Raw genomic sequence first — 24,181 nt, forward strand, 5'->3', positions numbered from 1 at the left:
TGACAGGGTTCGCGAGTACGACATTCAGTTACACAGCGGCCGGTCGCGGTGGCCGATCGGGTCTAGGCGTTTCAGTCCGGAACCGCACGACTGCTACTGTCGCAGGTTCGAATCCTGCCTCGGGCATGGCTGTGTGTGATGTTCTTAGGTTAGTTAGGTTTAAGTAGTTCTACGTTCTAGGGGACTGATGACCTCAGATGTTAAGTCCCATAGTGCTCAACCCATTTGCACCAGTTACACAGTGACTTTTGGAGCTCTTGTTCTCTTATTTTTCTTCAGAGTCTTCTTCAACGACAGTCAATCATAATCACAATCACTAAACACACACTTTCGTCCGCGTTGTGACTTCGCGGATAATGTTTTTCCGCTTTCCCTGTATGCGGTATGAATCTTAGATATGGTGTCTCTTGAAATACCAAACACTTTGGCTCCCGTGCTTATGGAAGCATACACCATACGAGTGCCAACAATTTGCCCATAGCTCCGACATAATGCAATCACAACTACAGAGAACACTGTTCAGACCACGATTGAGACTTGCAATGTATTGAGGACACTGCACAGGGCCGTTCACGGTGAAATATAGATGTGCAACCTGCAGACTTGGCTAGCATCTGCGTTTATGTTTAAGCATACATTCCTCGCGTTATTTCTATTTTTTCCAATGCCTGTATATTAAAGATGTACTTCCAGAAAAGCTTGTTCTATATCACACAGCAATTCTTGAACACAAATAATTAGTCGTCCATATAGGAAAAGAACCCGCAAACAGCCTGCATGTAGGAATATGAGTTTTTCTCTTCTTTTGAAATACGTTTTCTGTTTGTTCAGTTAAAGGCTTCACATAATTATCGTAAGTACGATCTATGGGACACGTGACTAACTAACTTCACGGTAAACGATGTAATCGTTCTTTACTTTCATTTTCTCAAACCAATTTTCGTTTTCTATTTCTAATCGCAGAGCATGTTGATCGAATTCTGGCTCATTATAGAACCAGGGTCTTTTCAGCCAAATATCAGGAGTGCTGATAGTGGGACCCAGGGAGTCTCAATCTAGGAGTGAATTTCCAGTTCCGGAATTTGCTCGACAACCAAGGAATACATCCAAAAACCTTGATCAGACTCGGGGGATGGAAGTGATTTTTAATTTAATTTGGGATCGTATGTAAAATGTTTAGGATTGGGTTGCGACTCCTTTCTGCGCAGACCATTTACGATTCATTGCTCCCGGGACGCGATGGTAGCGGTGCTAGCAACGGCGTCTGGAAAGTCGCAGTGCCAGCACCCCGACTGTACGCGAATAGTTGCGAGCTGTATGGCTCTCTTCAGATGAGTGCAATGATACAGCTCGCAACGACGAAAGAGAGCACCTACCAAAAATCAAATTGTTGGTTATTCCTGGTTACTACGAATGCAAGAAGTCTTTTCCTTTCCCGTTAAATTCCACGTGCATTATGCTATTTTATTTCACCAGAACGTTTCTTCACTCACAGCTTGGCCTCTTAAATGGTGTAAGGAGTGCAGGTTACTTACAAAGGCCAAAGCTCTGGTAACTTTAACCTCAGATGTGCATCTGTCATTGAATAACTTTTCATTGGTGCCCATTAGACGCAGTTCTGTCCATGGGAGGAGAAGAGGAACCCTTTCATACACATTATCTGAATCATATTGTTACTGCTTTATTCATTTAATCACATAATTTCCAATCTAGTTATTTCATTTCTCACTCTGTGTGCTAAAGTACTTTCTTCGATGTACAGCTAATTTAGAACTAACTTAGAGCTGTGTTTCGCATCCTTCGTTGGACACGCTACCTCTGCGATTGCGAGTGTACTGTGATATCATGCGAGCAAATAGCCATTTTTCATACGTATTGACTGTAGTATTTTATGAGATTTTGTTCGTTACAGATACATGATTATCCTGCCTTGCTGAATAACTGAGGATTTCGTTTCCTTATTTCTAATTTGTTACGTGTCCCTTGAATTTCGTATAGCACATACGCATCTCTAAGTCTGAATGTTCCCGGTCCACAGATCAATAAATATCGACATAAATGTATTTTGTTTGTATTGTCATTTAATAACTGTACATGCAACGTGCCGTACAGGGTGTCCCATTTTTCTGTACAACCCTGAATAACTTTTTGTCCAAAAACAAAATAAAATATGTAACAAACAATTGATTTTTAGCTACAAGGGTGACAAAACCTAGCATGATTGCTTTGCTTGTAACTTTGTTTATTATGAACATTATAATCTAAAGCTTCGCAGTGGTAGCACCCTCGACTGTGTGCGTTGTGTTTCAGCTGCTGCAGAAAAATTAAGTTCTGGGGTGCACGGCAGCAGTACGTCTTTTTAAATAGCGCCCTATATATTTTATTCGGTAATCCACTTCCTTTCCTCAAGAAATGTTCAGAAACGTATTACAGTGTACCATTCATGTAACCATGACGTTATTAAAAATGCAATACAAAGCTGACTTTGACACTCCTATACTAGCACACAGTGCAGGCACCCTGCAAGCGTAATTCGTTCATTTAGTGAAGTTCACAGTAAAAATGTGAAATAGAAAATGTTCTAATGTGTGTGAATTCCTAAGGGACCAAACTGCTGAGGTCATCGGTCCCTAGACTTACACACTACTTAAACCAACTTATGCTAAGAACAACACACACACACCCATGCCCGAGGGAGGACTCGAACCTCCGGCGTGAATGGCCGCGCAATCATGACATGGCGCCTCTAATATCGCGGCCACTCCGCGCTACCATGTGAAATCGTTAGGAAAATACACATCGAACATTCACTCTATCGTCATCAGTTGAAGATTTGTATGAGGGCTATGTAGAGCGTGCACTGTACCCAACATATCGTTTTAAATTACTACATCTACCCTTATAGTAAATAAGAAAACATTGTTGGAAGTACTGTCTTGTTTTGGTTTTGGGAAAAAAGTTTTTGGTATGGGCAAGATAAATGGGACACCCTGCATAACGTAAGTTGTAAGTAGGCTGTTTGGGTTTTTGTATTGGTAACGCCACCTCCGTATGAAAATCACTGGCTGTGCTGTGTGCAGTCTGTGGCTGGTTGGCATTGTTGTAATACTCGCCATTGTAGCGTTGGGCAGTTGGCTGTTAACAGCGCGTAGCGTTGCGCAGTTGGAGGTGAGCCGCCAGCAGTGGTGGATGTGGGGAGAGAAATGGAGGAGTTTTGAAATTTGTAGGACTGGATGTCATGAACTGCTATGTATATTATGATTTTTCAACACTATTAAGGTAAATACATTGTTTGTTCTCTATTAAAATCTTTCATTTCCTAACTATGCCTATTAGTAGTTAGTGCCTTCACTAGTTTGAATCTTTTATTTAGCTGGCAGTAGTGGCGCTCGCTGTATTGCAGTAGTTCGAGTAACGAAGATTTTTGGTGAGGTAACTGATTTGTGAAAGGTATAGGTTAATGTTAGTCAGGGCCATTCTTTTGTAGGGATTTTTGAAAGTCAGATTGCGTTGCGCTAAAAATATTGTGTGTCAGTTTAAGGACAGTCATGTATAATTGTTCTAAGGGGATGTTTCATATGTCGACCCTTAGCCGAGGATACCTCACTGGAATATTCTGATTTTTTTCTTGTAGTTTGTGTAATTAGTGCAGCCTTTGTTTATTGCTAGCGCGTAATTGTAGAGAGAATCTCCTTTGTAGTTGCAGTCTTTCATTGTTGTACAGTAAAACAGTTGTGGCATGCATGTAGATTTGCACCAAGTATTTCGCAGCTGCGCTTGCAATTAACTAGATATTATTTTCAGTGCTATGTTAATGTGTTTTCTTATTTTGCTCTTCAAATTGTGCTTTTCTGTGTTGTCGTGTGAAATATTGTGACAATAATGGCGTGTGAGACAGTGAAGACGAAAGCAGTGTGTTAGCGCCACCGAGTAATGAATTAACTAATGTTCAAAGTAGTAATTTGGTAATTGTGCATAGGGAAATGGAGCGGGCTGCAAATAATGGTGTAGACAGTGAAACTATTAGTGAACAGGGAAGCATTATCGATCGATCGGTCGGCAACAGCCCGCCTCAGGAATCGGGAATGACAGGACACAATCTTGCAAATACTGCAGATTCAGGTTTTGGGTCCTCACCGTTTTCTCAAATAAGTCTAGACACATTTTCTGCTTGTCAAAATGTGAATGTTGCTGGTGCAACTTCACTGTCGAAAAGCACTGAGGAACATGTTTCAGACACCAGTGCATTGTTATTACAGTTAATGCAACAAATGGGACAAAGGCTACAAAAGTTAGACACAACGCTTGAACAGAATCAGAAACAAATGGGACAAAATCTTCGAAGTTAGACACAGTGGAACAAAATCAGAGACAAACACAGCAAAAGCTTCAAAAGTTAGACACAATGGAACAAAATCTTCAAAATTTAGGCACAATAGAACAACACCAGAGACAAACACAGCAACAGTTAGACACAATGGAACAAAATCTTCGGAAGTTAGACACCACACTTGAACAAACACGTGAAGATTTAACTACTGAGTTACATAACATTGAATCGAAATGTCAAAAAGTCTGTAATGACGTAGAAACACAAATTTGTGAGCATTTCCAACCTATTTTTTCGCGTCATGAAAATGCATTACAGAATCACGAAGCAGCCATAAAAGAACTGCAAACTATTGTTAATGAAAATCACGACACCTAGCAAGCTAAAATTGACTCAGTTGCATCTACCGATTCAATTACGCAACTCGCAAAAGCTCAGGAAAACTTAAAGGACACAGTAGATACGATTTCAACACAAATGGACACTCTGAAACTTGGTTCAGAAAAACACACAGAGGAAATCATTTCACTATCGGATAAAGTAGCCAAACTTTCAGATCAGTTCACTAACTTATCTACAAAGGTAGATGATGATCTGAATGACACAAGACCTGTAGCCTTCACGGACACTGAAGAGTATGAACAAATTAGAAAATTCAAACAAAATCAAAATCAAATCAATACACAGTACAAAAGAGAAATCCGGGAAGTGAAAGATCAGTTGGCATAAGTAATACAAGAATTACATATTTCAGAGGACACTCGCGCTCCAGTACGGGGAGAGGGACATAGAAATACGGAACAACCACAAAATAATAACACAGGACATTTCGGAAATTATGAAAGAAATTAGCAAGGTGCACCGAATTTTGAAATGGAACCGCCGAAACGACGTAACAATGACCGATATGCGACTCGCCGACATGATGATTTTGACTGTAAGCTGTTCATTACTACACGTAAATTTAAAACATTTAAGAATTCTGGCAACGACATTCATCCACAAGCATGGCTCCATCAATTCTCTCATTGTTTTCCTCCCAACTGGTCAGTAGAGCGCAGATTAGAATTTATGTGTGGCTATTTAGAGAATGAACCAGCTGTAAGAATGCGATCGGTCATGCACGATTGTCACAGTGAAGGAGAATTTTACCATGCCTTCCTCTCAGCATATTGGTCTCAAGCTACACAAGACCGAGTAAAACATAGCATCATGATGATGAAACACTTTGAACAATATGAATTTTCCAATCTTGTCAAATATTTTGAAGACATGTTGCATAAGAATCAATATCTTTCAAACCCATACAGCCCTTCAGAACTCATCCGCATTTGCTTAATGAAATTGCCTGAACATTTAAGAAATATTATTTTGGCAGGACGTTGCGAAGACGACATTGAAGCATCTCAGGGACTCTTACAAGAATTAGAAACTGACACAGACAGTCGCGGGATGCGAAAACAATCGCTACAGGTCACATCCGTCACAATTCCGTGACGACAGAAACAATAACTGGACACGACAAGTCTATTCTTACACCGCAAACTGTGACCAAAACAGACACCACCCATATGACAACCACTGGCAGAGTAATAATAGTTACAGAGAAAGATCGCATTTCCGTAGTAATGAATATGACAGAGATTACCATAGTAACAGACAATATGGGAATAAAAACAATTATTATCAAGGGAGACAGATTAACTTCAGACGCAACAGTTCAGCGCGCAGTTACGATTCTGGGAGAAATTCTCCACCACATGACCGACAAACAAGAAACTATGTAAACTACTGACAAAACGACAGACCTGAATTCCATCAGAACTGGCGGGATTCAAACAGAGCAGGGCACTCTCGACAAGGCGAATTTGTAGAAGTTAGGTCTCCTAATCCCTATAACGACGCACGCCAACAAAGAGATAGCAGACAATGATTCGCACCGCAGGCAGCCACGTGCACCGGCTGGCTCAGAGAAAAATAACGTAGACGCTAACCTCGAGAAAAATTCCAGTATTCTTTACCGATGTACCATATACCACATGATAATTCCACTGAAGCTGAAACTCTGCGTACTAGGAAGAGTAAAGATTTACACCACATTTCACATGTAAAACCGTTTATTGAAAGATAATCTGCTTTTTAACTTTGTCTTTGCCATAAAACTTTTCACTTCACATTTCTAGTATGCACTGTCAAACTTAGAAACTGTTACCATGCAACAATGTATGAAGTTAAATATCCAATCAAGAATCAAGAGAACTTATTTAAACAGAAATTACGAATGCATTGTTATTGTGAACAGACGACACAGTGTTATTGTGTGTGTGCATTCTTGCTTGCTAGTTGCACGATTACGTAACGACTATAAGGCTCACATACTTAGACATTTACCAGTACTGCTAATGAGATTTTACTGCAACATTTTGGTTTACTTGAAAATACATTATGGATTTAAAGTGCTTTCTGTGAGATACCAGATGACACAGTGGTTAGTTTATGTGACAGCTACACGATTTTATCACGACGCTACTAATGAGTGACAATTTACAATGTTGCTTTTGCCTTGTTTCTGTTTTATATCTTCACAGTTTTTCTGTATTATTCTGGAAAGTAAAACATGTTTTAGTAGTAACTTTTGTGGTATAGCTACAATGAGACTGCCTTTTCCGTAGCACAACAATACGTTACAGCACAGTACTTTCTTCATCACGGCAATAAGTGTAATAACTAAGATATCTATACGCAAAGCATTTCACTATTTTTTATCATGAGGTAAGTACATTGGCTTCTGCAGAACCTAGCTTTTGGAGGACAATAACTACGACACTTCCACAGAGATTATCTTACAGCAAGACGCACATTTAGCGCTACAGTACACGTATTTGAGTGATTAATTTTGTACTTAAATCATTTATTTTTAAAGATATTTGAAGTACAATGATACAAAGGTTTTCCGTGATACATTTCATTCCATTGTTGTAATCTGTAACACCTGAGGGTATAATTACATTAATCCTCAGGGGGGTACACTTCTAATTTGTGTATCATGTGTTTGGCAAGCACAAGGAGCCCTAGCTAATATGGTATTTGCTTATACAACTTTACACATTGGTACCATATTTCTCTAACACGCAAATTACACAGCTATCTGATCATTTAACTGAGAGATAAACATTTTTTTTACTACATCAGTGACACATGTTTACGCAATTACACAGTTGGGTAACTTCACACTTAAGAAATTGTATTGTGTCTGTACTTTGTGAACTGTTCATATTTTTTCGGAACCATTGTGATACTATGACAGCTTTGAATGGTGTATTTGGTATGGGATCATGATTTTTAAAGTACGTTTGAGGTAGGTGACATTATTGAAACGAGCAGAGACGTTTTTTTAGGTTTGAAATTATTGCAGAAAGTTACGACAGTTTTGAGATTTGACTGAGGTGTTATGATGTTATTATTACGACGACGATGTGTATTATGCTGTTGAGGAATGTTTATTATGATATGTATTTATTGTGATGAAATATTGAAGAAGTGTCGACGAATATGTATATGTGTAATAAGGTAAGGAATAATGAGTAGTGGTTAGGGACTCTGGTTTGTGAAAAAGGATGTTGGAAACCAAAAATCGTACTTTAAGAATTATGAAATGTGTGTACATGCGTGAATGTATTACAATGCTGTCGAAAATTATTTGGACACTGTTATATTTATAGGATTTTGTTTCTACACATTTGTAACGCAAATTCTCGACCTCTGAAATTTTTTATATGAGACTGTCACTGTAGCGCAAACTGCTGTCGTAAATATTTCGGTAAGAAAGCCAAGTGACCTTGACGTAATGCGTCGTGAGCGGCCAGCTGTCCCAGCCGCCTGGAGAAACAGCCATTAGTTGGAGAAAAAAAGAGGCCATTAACCTCGCTATTGACAATCCTTTGTAGAAAGCATCGCAAATTCGACATGCTCATTACTTGCAAACATATGATTACTCGTACTTTGTGCTACTTACTGAAATGCTTATGAATTGATGGGAAATATTCTTAGATCTGCAGACCTGATTATGACAAGTGTCTTTCTACGAGAATTGAGAGCTACTGACTTACGAAATGCCACATACCTATTGAATGATGTTTTTATGCTTTGGTTTGCGTAATTGCTTATTTCATTTGATATCTGTTTTCCAGCTGTGTTGCAGCATTGGTTTTATAAAATAAACTTAAATGCATTTGCTAATGTGAACACTTTCTGTCAACAGATCTAGTAAACAATTATTTTCTGATCCACATTCATCGAAAAAGGAGCTCTTGGAATGGAAAGAACAATAGGAAGGGACTAATAACAGTAAATGCATATATAATTTTCTTTTCAAGTACTTGGTAATTTTTTGTAGAATTAGTTTTTGTGGTACACCACTTTAATTACATAGACATTAAGATGTGAATAGACATTTCCCTTATCTGCATTGTTGTCTTTAGTGCACTATTTTTTTCTGCTTGAGCTTTGTCATTTTTAGGTATAAGTTATTGCATTTGCTGCTGCTGTGTGCCAGGCATAGTGCTACTAAATTTAACTTTGTATTACTCTGTTAAGCCAGTTTTACTACTGATTTATTTTTCTTGTTGCTGCACATTGGCTCATATTAGTTGTAATGTTGCATTTTATCTGTTAATTTAGATTTACTGCAGCTTGCTTTGCAAATTGGCATTTTTTTGTCATTGCTGTTTGTGTTAATTGTTTTGTGCTGCTGCATTGCCTCGTTCCTTAGTTTAGCATCTGGGCTCAGTAGATTTAAGTTTGCTTAAGATGGGGTAGGCCATATAAGAGAACAAGTTGTGATAAATTGGAAGAAATGCGTTGAGAAGCTATAAGAAAAAGGTTTGGCCAAAAAAGTATTTTGAAAGTGGATGTGAACAAAAAAAGTAGGGTTTACGGACAACAGGTTTAGGTAGGATTTTCTTGGAAATAAATGATGAGGTAAGATAATGGAAAATAAATAATGAGGTAAGAAATCTGTGAACATAAAATCCACAAAGCATGCTTGCATAGAATTTTTTTGGTGAAAACAAATGTTGAAATAAGAGGAAAGATATATGGAATGAAGTTTTGGGGTGGACTGCAGTACCAAATGTCACACTGAAAACAAACCCTGTCCTGTGTTTTTGTGTTATTATGCTATGTGAATTTGTGTTTTTCCTGTATTTATGTGTTTAGATAATAAGATTTACGTTGTAGAATTTTCTGATAATATGCTATTTACTTTGTAAAGATGTTTAGACATTATTTATTCTGTTTTAATTTGTTTTAATGCTCATGTGTGAAGTTGATGTTTCGAAAGTTATTCTGATCTTTTATGTATTTACTTATGTCATAATTCCTGTAACACTGATGTATATGTTTATTTCTATTCTTTTGTAAAGCCCATATTACTACAAATGTTATCTGTATTGTTATGTTCTTTAATGATGTATTTTGTACCTTTGTTATTGTATTCTTATGTTATAAAATTGTAATTGACAGCAGATCATCAAATTAAATAACTTGTAAGCTACATTTCACTGCACACGTTTCCGTTGGTCATAGTGTACGGACAATATGTGAGAAGTAGGGACTGATAGTGTTTGCACGTGTGTTAATAATTCAGCAAGGGACTGGATAACAGCATTGCTGGTTCTAAGGACAATTCCCAAAACTTTGTGAGTGCACAAGTGGTGGTTTATGGACTTGCTATATTGTCCGCAAGACTCTTCGATGGTGATTGTGCACCTGCACAGTCGCAACAGATCGCTGCTGGCCGTCTCTACAGAGACTACGGTGGGTCTGCATTTCTGGTGGCCCACCAATACCATTATTTCTACAAGGACTGCAGTGGGTCTGCACCTCTGGTGGCCCACCAATACCATAATCTCTACCAGGACTACAGTGGGTCCTCTGTGACGACCTACCTACCAATATTCTTCAAAACTTCGACTGACTCTGCTGTGGGTTTTCTCTGTTGTGGCCCATTACCTGTCTGCATGTCAAGAGTCAGCACTGTCTTTCCGTTGGAAGGACAACACTACTTCAGCACTGCATGGAAATCCACTACTTCCGTGTGCATTTTCTTTTACTACTCAGACTTTGAGAAAAAAAAACACTGCAATTTTACTGTGATGAATGATCACGACTGTCTTCATGGACTGTGAGAAAATTTTAGCTTTTGACCAACATTGTATCAATATATGTGTACATTTGATTTCATTGTAATTGTGAAAAAATTTTAACAAATATGTATTGGCCAGTGCCCAAAACAATTTGCAAATTTTTTTGTGGGGAGTGTGGGGGCTATGTAAGTAGGCTGTTTAGGTTTTTGTATTGGTAACGCCACCACTGTATGAAAATCACTGGCTGTGCTGTGTGCAGTCTGTGGCTGGTTGGCATTGTTGTAATACTCGCCATTGTAGCGTTGGGCAGTTGGCTGTTAACAGCGCGTAGCGTTGCGCAGTTTGAGGTGAGCCGCCAGCAGTGGTGGATGTGGGGAGAGAAATGGCGGAGTTTTGAAATTTGTAAGACTGGATGTCATGAACTGCTATGTATATTATGATTTTTCAACACTATTAAGGTAAATACATTGTTTGTTCTCTATTAAAATCTTTCATTTGCTAACTACGCCTATTAGTAGTCAGTGCCTTCAGTAGTTTGAATCTTTTATTTAGCAGGCAGTAGTGGCGCTCGCTGTATTGCAGTAGTTCGAGTAACGAAGATTTTTGGTGAGGTTAGTGATTTGTGAAAGGTATAGGTTAATGTTAGTCAGGGCCATTCTTTTGTAGGGATTTTTGAAAGTCAGATTGCGTTGCGCTAAAAATATTGTGTGTCAGTTGTATAATTTTTCTAAGGGGACGTTTCAAAGTGTCTACTGTAATGTGTGAGAATATTCTTGTATTAGTATTATTTGTAAACAAACATTAGAGCGTAGCGTTTCAGCTGCCCTGGGAAGGCCGGACACTGTGGCCTAGCGGTTCTAGGCGCTTCAGTTCGGAGCCGCGCTGCTGTTACGGTCACAGGTTCGAATCCTGCCTCGGGCATGGATGTGTGTGATGTCCTTAGGTTAGTTAGTTTTAAGTAATTCTAAGTTTAGAGGACTGATGACCTCAGATGTTAAGTCACAAAGTGCTTAGAGCCATTTGAGCCATAGGAAATTTTGTTATGGGGTTCAGAGCAGCTGTTGTGATAAACAAGTTAACGAGTTCATTGGGGGTGGGGGGGGGGGGGTGTAGTGGCATCGTAAACGATGATGTGAGACTCTTGCATGGTATTGTAGAGACTGTGAATGAGAAAAGGGTGTTGTTGACGGGGAAGAAAAATTTAGTGTCGTGCTGCAGAGCTTGAGTGGGCTTAAAAGCAACTGGAAAAGGGAGATAAGAGTAAGGGCTGTTCGATAGTTTTGTCATTGGTAGAAAAACTAGCTTTGCATATTTCGACACTGAACGCACTATCGCCCAATACGTCTGTCACACACAATGAAGGTCGTTGAACGCACCGTCGATAACAGGATCCGACAAATTATCTGTCTCACCACTAATGAATGTGAATTCGCGAAGGGCTATGGGACGACTGTTGCTGTTCGTGCTGTTCGCCAGTTTCCTGAAAAACACCGTGAGATGTCAAGGCACCTACACTTTATTTTCCTCGACCTCGAAAGGTCTTTCGCTGACTGCCACACGAGTTGATTTGGCTTGTCCTGCTAGAGGCTGGAGTACCTCAAGAACTAGCAAGATGGGTGACACTGCAGTGCTATGAGCCTAAGAGTGGAAGTAATGACAGCATTAGTTTTGCTGCTCCGTAGATCTCTTTTACAAGGGTATTAGATATGTCTTGGTATTATAATTTAAGAACAACAAAAAGAAAATCATTCGCATGTACAGACATTTACAGACTTACAGGTCTACAATGACCGGGGTGGAACAGGTAGTCGGCTGTGGCCTAATAGTAGAAACCATCGCTGCATCTGCCTGAAATAATTTAGGAAAACCAAGAAAAACTTAAATCGGGATGGCTGGATGAAGATTTGAGCCTCCACGCTGCCGAATATAAGGCCACTCTGTTTAAAACAGCACTTCCTCATTCAGTTTACTCATAGAGTAAAATATTGTTTTAGAAATTAGTTATTTAAGAATGATAAAAGGCTAATATTACACTGTTCACTCATTTCTCTGTCCCAGTCACTGCAAACGCTACACGCACGCGCGCACACACACACACACACACACACACACACATATACACACACACACACACACACACACACACACACACACGCACATACACATACATTGTTTTACAACACTACACACACTCCACACACTATCAGCTGATGTCGGGAACATTTTGTGCACAGCAGCCTGAAACACTGGGTCAGCATACCTCTGTAACGAGTGAGATGTTGAATTCATAAAGAGGATAAGGTATTAGTGTGACATATTGAATAGTTTTGGGAGTAAGTTTGTTTTATCAATTTGTATAGCCTAATTTGGTAATTTATAGTACAGTTTTACTCCTTTGTACAAAATGCTGTTTTGAGATTTATGCTTATTCTTCAAAAATGGCTCTGAGCACTATGGGACTTAACATCTATGGTCATCAGTCCCCTAGAACTTAGAACTACTTAAACCTAACTAACCTAAGGACAGCACACAACACCCAGTCATCACGAGGCAGAGAAAATCCCTGACCCCGCCGGGAATCGAACCCGGGAACCGTTTATTCTTCCTTGGTAAATTTAAGTTCGGTCTTGATCTTGTTGTATGATTATGGGCAGAGCTATTTGTGATGTAATTAACAGTGTTACTTTTAAAGTTTACAACTGTTTGGTAAATTTATTACCACGGTGCAGTTAAAATCCCCAGTGTCTTGAACAGATCTTTACATTGAGCTCCAGTACTGTTTTAGGTTATTGTTCTTATGGATCTTTCCTGTAGTTTGAAAATTGTGCTCGTATTTTGTACATTTGATATCCAGAAAAGAATGCCACAGCTAAGCCACATACGATCAGGTGCTGGTCTGTCGGGCGATTTTCCTCGTTCTGTAGTAGTGCATCATGGAGATCTGCAGGAAACCGCACTCTAGACGTTACTGCATGCTGATGATAATGTGCTTTTGGTCTCTGATGTTACGACTGACCTGCGAGTTCCAGCCCGGAACGACCGCCTTGCAGAAGCAGATGTACGAGCAGAAACAAAACGCAGTATCTCACCACATAGATAAATGACTCGGGTATGATTAGAATCAATGGTGTTGAACTCCGAGCAAGGAATTTTATCTACTTAGGCTGAAAAATTGCTGTTGATCGAAACCACAGCGCAGAAATCTCTAATTGCCATAGCAGCACGTGGCTCAAATGGTTTTGTGACTGGTGCACTCTGTGACGTGAGAACTTCACTCAGGCTCAAGTCGAAAGTATACCGATCTGTAGTCCGCTCAGTTGTACTGCATGGTGCTGAATGCTGTCCTTCTGCAAAAGAAGTAAAACAACGAACTACAGTCGAGCAAACAAAGATGCTCAAGTGGTCATATCACAAATGTTGAAGTTCGTACGTTATATGGAGTATCACCAACAGTAGCCAAGATGTTCATAGAGCAGACTCAACAACAGTGGCAAAGACTAGTTTTACTTTGAGAGTAAATCGTAAACGGCGAGCAGGACAATGGAGGCAGCGATGGCTTGACAGCCTGCAAGAAGGTCTGAAGATCTCATGCTTGTGCCCTGATCAGGTACAGGATCAGATAAAGTGCTGACAGGGAGCTAGAACAGCGGATCCCACCAGCACGCAGACAGACGCTAAGGAAGAAGAAGATGAAGAAGATGAAGAGAAAGAAGAAAACAAGAAATAGCTTTGCCCAGGTAACTTAGTTATATAAGAACGAACTTCCACTAGATGTAATTGTGGCCAAGAGCCAGCAGGTGTAGAGGAATTATGAGGGCGTGCTGAAAAGTAATGCCTCCAATTTTTTTATCCTGTTCTCAATATCGGTTGAGGCATTCTATGCTGTTATTACTCAGGCGACTTTCGCGCTTCACTGACACAAGTTGCAACTCTCTGCCGCTAGAGGGCTCCGTATTGTAGAGTGTAACATGACGGTGTGTAACGTAACTACGTCGGTGTCTAAGAAGTAGGGACTGCGAGAGCCTCAGAAGACTGAAAGCACGAATCCGAAGAGATTGTCCACACATGAAGCACCCTCTTCTTTAGCAAGACAATGCCACACCACACACGAGCGCTGCGGCGTCTGCAACAAGCTGACGCCTTGGGTTCATTGTCATCGATCATCCTCCACACAGTCCCCTCTTTGCCATATCCAATGTTCATATTTTTCCAAAACCTAAGGAAAATCTTCGAGGACTTCCCTTTGATAGTGATGAAGCGGTGCAAGCGGAGGTGAAGTTGTGGCTCCGTCAATGAAGTCAAACATTCTACAGCGACGGTATCAACAAACTGGTCTCTCGTTGGCAGGAATGTGTTCGTCACCAAGGAAACTATGCTACGAAATAAATACGCAGACGTGACAAATAAAGATGTACAATTGTAATAAAGTTTGTTTTATTTAAAAAGCTTAAAGAGCTTTCACATAAAAAATTCTGAGGCATTACTTTTCAGCACGCCCTCACAGGAAAGAGGATGAAAGTCCTACTCTTACGTATCAGTCGTGCAAGAGTTGTGGACCAGTATTCACAGAAAGAGCTAGGAAACAAGTACGACGCCAACCACTTCTTCAAGCCAAATGTGCTACGTGGCCGTATGAGACAGTGCCTTTTTCTTTTTGTTGCAATCATTAACAGTGAAAGTACATCTAAAGTTACTGCAACATAAATTTGAGTTTGTACTACTGCTTTTACGAGTAACTTCGAAATGAAACCACTGGGGCAGTATGTACATTTGATACAAATTTATTAAATTTTAGGATCCTTTATTCTTATTATTTAGGATCATAATTTGTTTCAGGCATTATGAGTTCATGGGAGTTTCGAGATGTGGAGCTGCGTGTAGGAAAAATGCGAAATTGCTTTCAAGTATACCACGTGAAGTGATGGGTGGTTGAAAACTGTAGGTGCCAAAGTTTCCAAAGTGAAATCACCTCCTTAAATAATTGATTGTTTATTTTTTGCCAATTTATTCTTGTAATCGCAGCTTGCTATGATAATAAATGATAATTTTTTGAAAAACTTTGGACTTATATTCCAAATTGAAACTAAATCATTAAAATAATTGATTATTTGCCTTTTGTAAATTCCTTTTTGTATTCGTTGCTTTCTATAATAATAAAGGTAAATTTAGTGAGAAATTTTAAAACAATATTTTTCTTTCATGTTATTGGGACTCTCTGATGACGATGATCAACTGCTGATGCTTAATACCAGGGCATATGACACCAATAAAACGAATTAGAGATTTGCAAGATTAATAATCGAAAATGGAGCTGAAAAATTTACGAAGAATTTACGGAGTACATACTGAAAAGAATGGACGTAAAATTCTTGGTGTTAATGCAAAAGCCATAGATTACTTTGAAGACTGTTTTCCTAAACAGTTGACCACTGGATACAAATGAAATGCACATAAAGCTTGGATTACAAATGGAATCCAAATAACATGTAAGACTGAAAGAAGACTAAATTTTATCAGGGAACGCAGATGATGACAGTGTTAAATCACATGACGAACGGTAATGAAAAATTTTAAGAAAAGCCATAAGAGCATCAGAATGTGCACTGATGAGCCACGACATTACGACCGCTTGCTTAGAAGCGTGTTGGTCCACCTTAAGAACTCAATTCAGCAGCGATTCTACGTGGTATCTATTCAACAAGTCCTTGGAGGGTTTCCGGAGGTACGTGGCACCAGATGTCTATGCACAGGTGAATTACTGGTCGATAGATTGTGGAGGCAAGCTGGCGCCTGATCGCGTCCCAGATGTATTCAATTTGGTACGAAACAGTAGAATTTGGTGACCAAGATATCAACATAAATCTATCGCCATATTTCTCAAACCACTGCAGCACGATTATGGCCTTGAGACGGCGAGTTAGCCTGCTGAAAGATGCCATTTCCGTAGGGAAAGATATTCAGCGGAAGGTGCGCAAAAACATCCATGTGATTCATAGCTATCATGGCTACTTCCCTTACTACCACAAGTTCGAGGGCAGCCAAGGTCAATGTCCCACAGAGAATAATACTGTTCCACTCCGCTGCGTCTGTGCACGGTGCACGTTTCGGGCAGTCATTCGCCTGAAAGACGGCGTATCCATACACGATAATCGACCTGGTGAAACAAGAAACGTGACTCATGTGATAAGAAGATACGTTCCATTAATCTATGGTCGCTACTCGATGATCTCGTACCCCCCGCTATCGTAATTGACTATGTTGTGCCGACATGAACTCATAGGACTCGTCTGCTGGGGACCCCTCGCTCAACAATATGCACTTAACGGTAAGCTCTAAAGCAGTTGCCGGCCGGTGTGGCCAAGCGGTTAAAGGCGCTACAGTCTGGAACCGCGTGACCGCTACGGTCGCAGGTTCGAATCCTGCCTCGGGCATGGATGTGTGTGGTGTCCTTAGGTTAGTTAGGTTTAAGTAGTTCTAAGTTCTAGGGGACTGATGACCACAGAAGTTAAGTCCCATAGTGCTCAGAGCCATTTGAACCATTTTAGCCTGCCTCGGGCATGGATGTGTGTGATGTCCTTAGGTTAGTTAGGTTTAAGTAGTTCTAAGTTCTAGGGGACTGATGACCTTAGAAGTTAAGTCCCATAGTGTTCAGAGCCATTTTTCTAAAGCAGTTGCGTCTGCACCAGCACTGAGCTACGTCATCAGGCCCTGCCACAGGTCGCTGCTAATCCTGCTTTAGAGACCGGGAAAACCCACAACTTCCACAGTTTGTGATGAGGTGTGGACGCCTAACACCTTCTCGCTTAGACGTGAATAAATTGTTCTTCAACAACTTCCCACAGATGCTCTCGACAGTAGCACGTGAACAGTCGACCGGCTTCGCCGTTTCCGAGATATCGTTCCGAGGCGCCAGCCCATAACAACCTGTCCTTTTTCAAGTCGATTACGATAATGGATTTCGCCAGTTGCGTTGCACGTCATCGTTTGAATGAATCCCTATTCACCTCTGTTTCTCTTATACAGGGTGTTACAAAAAGGTACGGCCAAACTTTCAGGAAACATTCCTCACACACAAAGAAAGAAAATATGTTATGTGGACATGTGTCCGGAAACGCTTACTTTCCATGTTAGAGCTCATTTTATTACTTCTCTTCAAATCACATTAATCATGGAATGGAAACACACAGCAACAGAACGTACCATCGTGACTTCAAACACTTTGTTACAGGAAATGTTCAAAATGTCCTCCGTTAGCGAGGATACATGCATCCACCCTCCGTCGCATGGAATCCCTGATGCGCTGATGCAGTCCTGGAGAATGGCGTATTGTATCACAGCCGTCCACAATACGAGCACGAAGAGTCTCTACATTTAGTACCGGGGTTGCGTAGACAAGAGCTTTCAAATGCCCCCATACATGAAAGTCAACAGGGTTGAGGTCAGGAGAGCGTGGAGGCCATGGAATTGATCCGCCTCTACCAATCCATCGGTCACCGAATCTGTTGTTGAGAAGCGTACCAACACTTCGACTGAAATGTGCAGGAGCTCCATCGTGCATGAACCACATGTTGTGTCGTACTTGTAAAGGCACATGTTCTAGCAGCACAGGTAGAGTATCCCGTATGAAATCATGATAACATGCTCCATTGAGCGTAGGTGGAAGAACATGGGGTCCAATGAAGACATCACCAACAATGCCTGCCCAAACGTTCACAGAAAATCTGTGTTGATGATGTGATTGCACAATTGCGTGCTGATTCTTGTCAGCCCACACATGTTGATTGTGAAAATTTACAATTTGATCACGTTGGAATGAAGTCTCATCCGTAAAGAGAACATTTGCACTGAAATGAGGATTGACACATTGTTGGATGAACGATTCGCAGAAGTGTACCCGTGGAGGCCAATCAGCTGCTGATAGTGCCTGCACACGCTGGGTACGGAAACAACTGGTTCTCCCGTAGCACTCTCCATACAGTGACGTGGTCAACGTTACCTTGTACAGCAGCAACTTCTCTGACGCTGACATTAGGGTTATCGTCAACTGCACGAAGAATTGCCTCGTCCATTGCAGGTGTCCTCGTCGTTCTAGGTCTTCCCCAGTCGCGAGTCATAGGCTGGAATGTTTCGTGCTCCCTAAGACGCCGATCAATTGCTTCGAACGTCTTCCTGTCGAGACACCTACGTTCTGGAAATCTGTCTCGATACAAACGTACCGCGCCACGGCTATTGCCCCGTGCTAATCCATACATCAAATGGGCATCTGCCAACTCCGCATTTGTAAACATTGCACTGGCTGCAAAACCGCGTTCGTGATGAACACTAACCTGTTGATGGTACGTACTGATGTGCTTGATGCTAGTACTGTAGAGCAATGAGTCGCATGTCAACACAAGCACCGAAGTCAACATTACCTTCCTTCAATTGGGCCAACTGGCATGAATCGAGGGAGTACAATACATACTGACGAAACTAAAATGAGCCCTAACATGGAAATTAAGCGTTTCCGGACACATGTCCACATAACATCTTTTCTTTATTTGTGTGTGAGGAATGTTTCCTGAAAGTTTGGCCGTACCTTTATGTAACACCCTGTATACTTTCTTTGCAGCATCACGAGCCTGCAATGCTACCACGCGTCATTCAGTCTTGCAGAATCCAGTGGTCATAATGTTTTGGCTCACCAGCGTACATATTTTTAAGAACAAAAATGAACTCGCCCAGAAAAAAATGTTAGAACTGTTAAGAGCAGTAAAAACCGAGAAACTAGAAACGAACCAGAAAAATGACGAGCTTTATTTAAAAGTAGATAATGCTCTAATCCAAATACCACCAAAACTGTAAATACTTTTAATAAACTTTTCTTTTAGTAGCAGATATCGTAGGTTTGAACGCTTCGTTCGTAGATAGCCTACAGTTTCCACAAAAACTATCAAAAGAGATTTGATAAAGAAAACTTCATCATACATCTCCAAAACAGCAATTCATTGTTATTAGCTCTTTTCAAAATAGATGAAATAAGATTTTCAGCTGAACTTTGTAATATATTGTGTTACAAACGTAATGAATTTTTTCAGCGTGGTGCTTTACCAAACAAATTTATACTTGTTGTCATCAACTCACTTCACAAAAAAGAGACAACAGATCAGTAAATTATTGCAGTCCCGTATAATTTCCACCATTACTTCCAAAATGTTTTGAAAATGTCATATGCAGTAGACTTAACAAATAATTCGTAAGGAAAAACAATCTCAATACAAAATAGTTTGGGTTAAAAAGAGCATTGTAAATTGAACGGCCTGTATTTACCTTTACAGGTGTTATGCTATAAGCGATGAATCAGAAAGAGCTACCAATGGGAATATTTAATGAACTGTTTAAGGCTTTTCATTGAGTAAACCATGTGCTCTCATTCGAAAGTTAAAATATTGTGGAATAGTGGACACAGCAGATTCGTGGTTTCTATGTTATTTGAATAACAGACCGCAGAGTGTGTCAATTTCACACGACAATGGGCGCTCTGAAATTGAAGCACTTAGATATGCTGTTTTGGGTTCTCTGTTCCTTATATACATAAATGATTTTTACTTTTGGACTTTCGGAAAATGCAAACGTTGTGATTTTTACAGATAATAGTACAAGTATAAGGATGAAAAAAGTACCACTTCCCTTACCGAACTGGCAACTAACATCAACAAGTGGTTCAAGGCAAATGGACTTCACTGGGCCGCGCGGGATTAGCCGAGCGGTCTGAGGCGCTGCAGTCATGGACTGTGCGGCTGATCCCGGCGGAGGTTCGAGTCCTCCCTCGGGCATGGGTGTGTGTGTTTGTCCTTAGGATAATTTAGGTTAAGTAGTGTGTACGCTTAGGGACTGATGACCTTAGCAGTTATGTCCCATAAGATTTCACAAACATTTGAAAACATTTTTGACTATCACTGAAGGGGACAAAGTAGATACAGTTAGCTACTTCACAGATAGGACTCCACGTCCCAATCTTAATCGGAAAACCCACGACCTATAATCAATGAAGCACCTTAGTTCAGTTACGTTATTCAATATATTTCCATTAATTAATCTGTAGCCGGCTGCGGTGGTCTAGCGGTTCTAGGCTCTCAGTCCGGAACCGCGCGACTGCTACGGTCGCAGGTTCGAATCCTGCCTCGGGCATGGATGTGTGTGATGTCCTTAGGTTGGTTAGGTTTAAGTAGCTCTAAGTTCTAGGGGACTGATGACCACAGATGATAAGTCCCATAGTGCTCAGAGCCATAGTTTGGGGGCAGTATTTACAGAATACGGAAGGATTTTATACGAATTATATATGGTGCTAATTCTATAACACTCTGCACGATCTCTTAAAAAACTTGGTATGTTGGCAACTAGTTGCCCTTTGTCATTTATCTTCTCAAATAAGGCTAAAACCAAAATAAAGGTTAATATTTCTACACAAAAAAGTGAGATACATGGGTACATATGCATTCAAGAACCTGTCAGATTATATTAAATGTTATGTAGATAATGTGGTGGAATTCAAGAGTGATATAAAGAACGTTCTGTTGGGTAACTTCTTCTACTCCACTAAGGATTATCTTCACAGAAACTCTTCAATTGTATGTATTATGTTTTTTATAATTAGTTCAAATGGTTCAAATGGCTCTGAGCACTATGGGACTCAACTTCTGAGGTCATCAGTCCCCTAGAACTTAGAACTAGTTAAACCTAACTAACCTAAGGATATCACACACATCCATGCCCGAGGCAGGATTCGAACCTGCGACCGTAGCGGTCTCGCGGTTCCAGACTGCAGCGCCTAGAACGGGACGGCCACTTCGGCCGGCTATAATTAGTTTTAGCGGTGTAAAGAAATACTGCTTCGTAACTGTAAGCCATTTCACATTATTGCGCTTAAATTAAATTTACGTCTCTGACTTCTTTCGACAGCTCAGATACGCTTCTCCACGATATCTGTATATCAGACTGCTTATTAGACGAACACAAGGCTAGGAGATGATGTTCGGTAACCCAGTATAGACCCTCTCTGTTCCAAGCCCAACGGTTCACCGGCTGTTTACATAATTGTTGTTAGCCCGTAGCCACTAATCAATATTGACCTCAATCAAGCTTGATAACGTGTTCAGAATGGGAGAGTATGGGCGTCGGATCAGTTTTGCTCTCACGTAAAGAGCTTCTAAATCACGACTTGAATGGCTTTTAAGAAACCATAAAATATATAAGAGAATAATGTCGGACAGGTGTCCAGCCAATTAATGACGTATCATGTTGAAGATCTCAGGGAAAATCTACATCCAGAATGCAGATTTATCAGTCTATGAATAAATTGAACGAAGCGGAAACTCAAGGAGTGTCTCTCATAAAGGTGGATAAGGTTGTTAGGTATGATTAATAAAAGACCTAAAAGGCAAACTCTACGATCTAGCCACAACTGAATGTAGATCATCGATGAGGATGCAAGGAACGAAGAAAGGAATGTCAGAGTTCGTCAGTACAATGAAAACTCACATTTTCGTATTTCCTCGTGGTCAGAAATGGCAAGAATTGCCTCTGTTTTGCTTCGTTTACATTTACCTTAACCTAATTCTGTTTCTAATGACTTAGCTGACGACAGTAGTTCCTGTCTTGAGCGTGAAAGAAGAGAATGGCTTTAGTTTAAACATTGGTACCGAAGGGGTAGAGTTTTGGAACAAAATCTTTCATACACAGAAGAGCCAAAGAAACTGGTAGGCCTGCCTAATATCGTATGCCGGCCGCTGTGGCCGAGCACTTCTAGGCGCTTCAGTCCGGAACCGCGCTACTGCTAAGGTCGTAGGTTCGAATCCTGCCTAGAGCATGGATGTGTGTGATGCCCTTAGGTTAGTTAGGTTTAAGTAGTTCTAAGCTCTAGGGGACTGATGACCTCAGATGTTAAGTCCCATAGTGCTCAGAGGCATTTGAACCATTTTTGAATAGGGGAACCAATGTAAATAATCACTTCACAATCCCATTGCTAATAGACTGATGACCTCAGATGTTACGTCTCATAGGGCTTAGAGCCATTTGAACCATAATATCGTATAGAGACCTCGAGAGCACGTAGAAGTGCCGCAACACGACGTGGCATGGACTCGACTAATGTCTGATGTAGTGCTGGAGGGAACTGATACCATGAATCCTGCAGGGCTGTCCATAAATCCTTAAGAGTACGAGGTGGTGGAGATCCCTTCTGAACAGTACGTTGCTAGGCATCCCCGATATGCTCAATAATTTTCATGTCTGGAGAGTCTGGTGGGCAGCGGAAGTGTTTAAACACAGAAGAGTCCTCCTGAAACCATTCTGTAGCAATTCTGGACATGTGGGGTGTCTCATTGTCCTGCTGGAATTGCCCAAGTCCGTAGGAATGCACAACGGACATGAATGGCTGCAGGTGATCAGACAGGATGCTTACGTACGTGTCACCTGTCAGAGTCGTATCTAGACGTATCAGGGGTCCCATATCACTCCAACTGCAGATGACCCACACCATTACATAGCCTCTACCAGCTTTAACAGTTTCCTGTTGACTTGCAGGGCCCATGAATTCATGAGCTTGTCTCCATACCCGTACACGTCCAACCGCTCATACAACTTGAAACGGGACTCGTCCGACCAGGCAACATGTTTCCAGTCATCAACAGTCCAACGTCAGTGTTGACAGGCCTAGACGAGTCGTGCAGTCATCAAGGGTACAGTAGTGGGCATTCAGCTCCGAAAGCCCATATCGATGACGTTTCGTTGTATAGTTCACACTCTGACACTCGTTGATGGCTCAGCATTGAAATCTGCAGCTACACTCCTGGAAATTGAAATAAGAACACCGTGAATTCATTATCCCAGGAAGGGGAAACTTTATTGACACATTCCTGGGGTCAGATACATCACATGATCACACTGACAGAACCACAGGCACATAGACACAGGCAACAGAGCATGCACAATGTCGGCACTAGTACAGTTTATATCCACCTTTCGCAGCAATGCAGGCTGCTATTCTCCCATGGAGACGATCGTAGAGATGCTGGATGTAGTCCTGTGGAACGGCTTGCCATGCCATTTCCACCTGGCGCCTCAGTTGGACCAGCGTTCGTGCTGGACGTGCAGACCGCGTGAGACGACGCTTCATCCAGTCCCAAACATGCTCAATGGGGGACAGATCCGGAGATCTTGCTGGCCAGGGTAGTTGACTTACACCTTCTAGAGCACGTTGGGTGGCACGGGATACATGCGGACGTGCATTGTCCTGTTGGAACAGCAAGTTCCCTTGCCGGTCTAGGAATGGTAGAACGATGGGTTCGATGACGGTTTGGATGTACCGTGCACTATTCAGTGTCCCCTCGACGATCACCAGTGGTGTACGGCCAGTGTAGGAGATCGCTCCCCACACCATGATGCCGGGTGTTGGCCCTGTGTGCCTCGGTCGTATGCAGTCCTGATTGTGGCGCTCACCTGCACGGCACCAAACACGCATACGACCATCATTGGCACCAAGGCAGAAGCGACTCTCTTCGCTGAAGACGACACGTCTCCATTCGTCCCTCCATTCACGCCTGTCGCGACACCACTGGAGGCGGGCTGCACGATGTTGGGGCGTGAGCGGAAGACGGTGTGCGGGACCGTAGCCCAACTTCATGGAGACGGTTGCGAATGGTCCTCGCCGATACCCCAGGAGCAA

This window comes from Schistocerca piceifrons, chromosome X (assembly GCF_021461385.2).
Source record: "Schistocerca piceifrons isolate TAMUIC-IGC-003096 chromosome X, iqSchPice1.1, whole genome shotgun sequence".
Taxonomy (NCBI): domain Eukaryota; kingdom Metazoa; phylum Arthropoda; class Insecta; order Orthoptera; family Acrididae; genus Schistocerca; species Schistocerca piceifrons.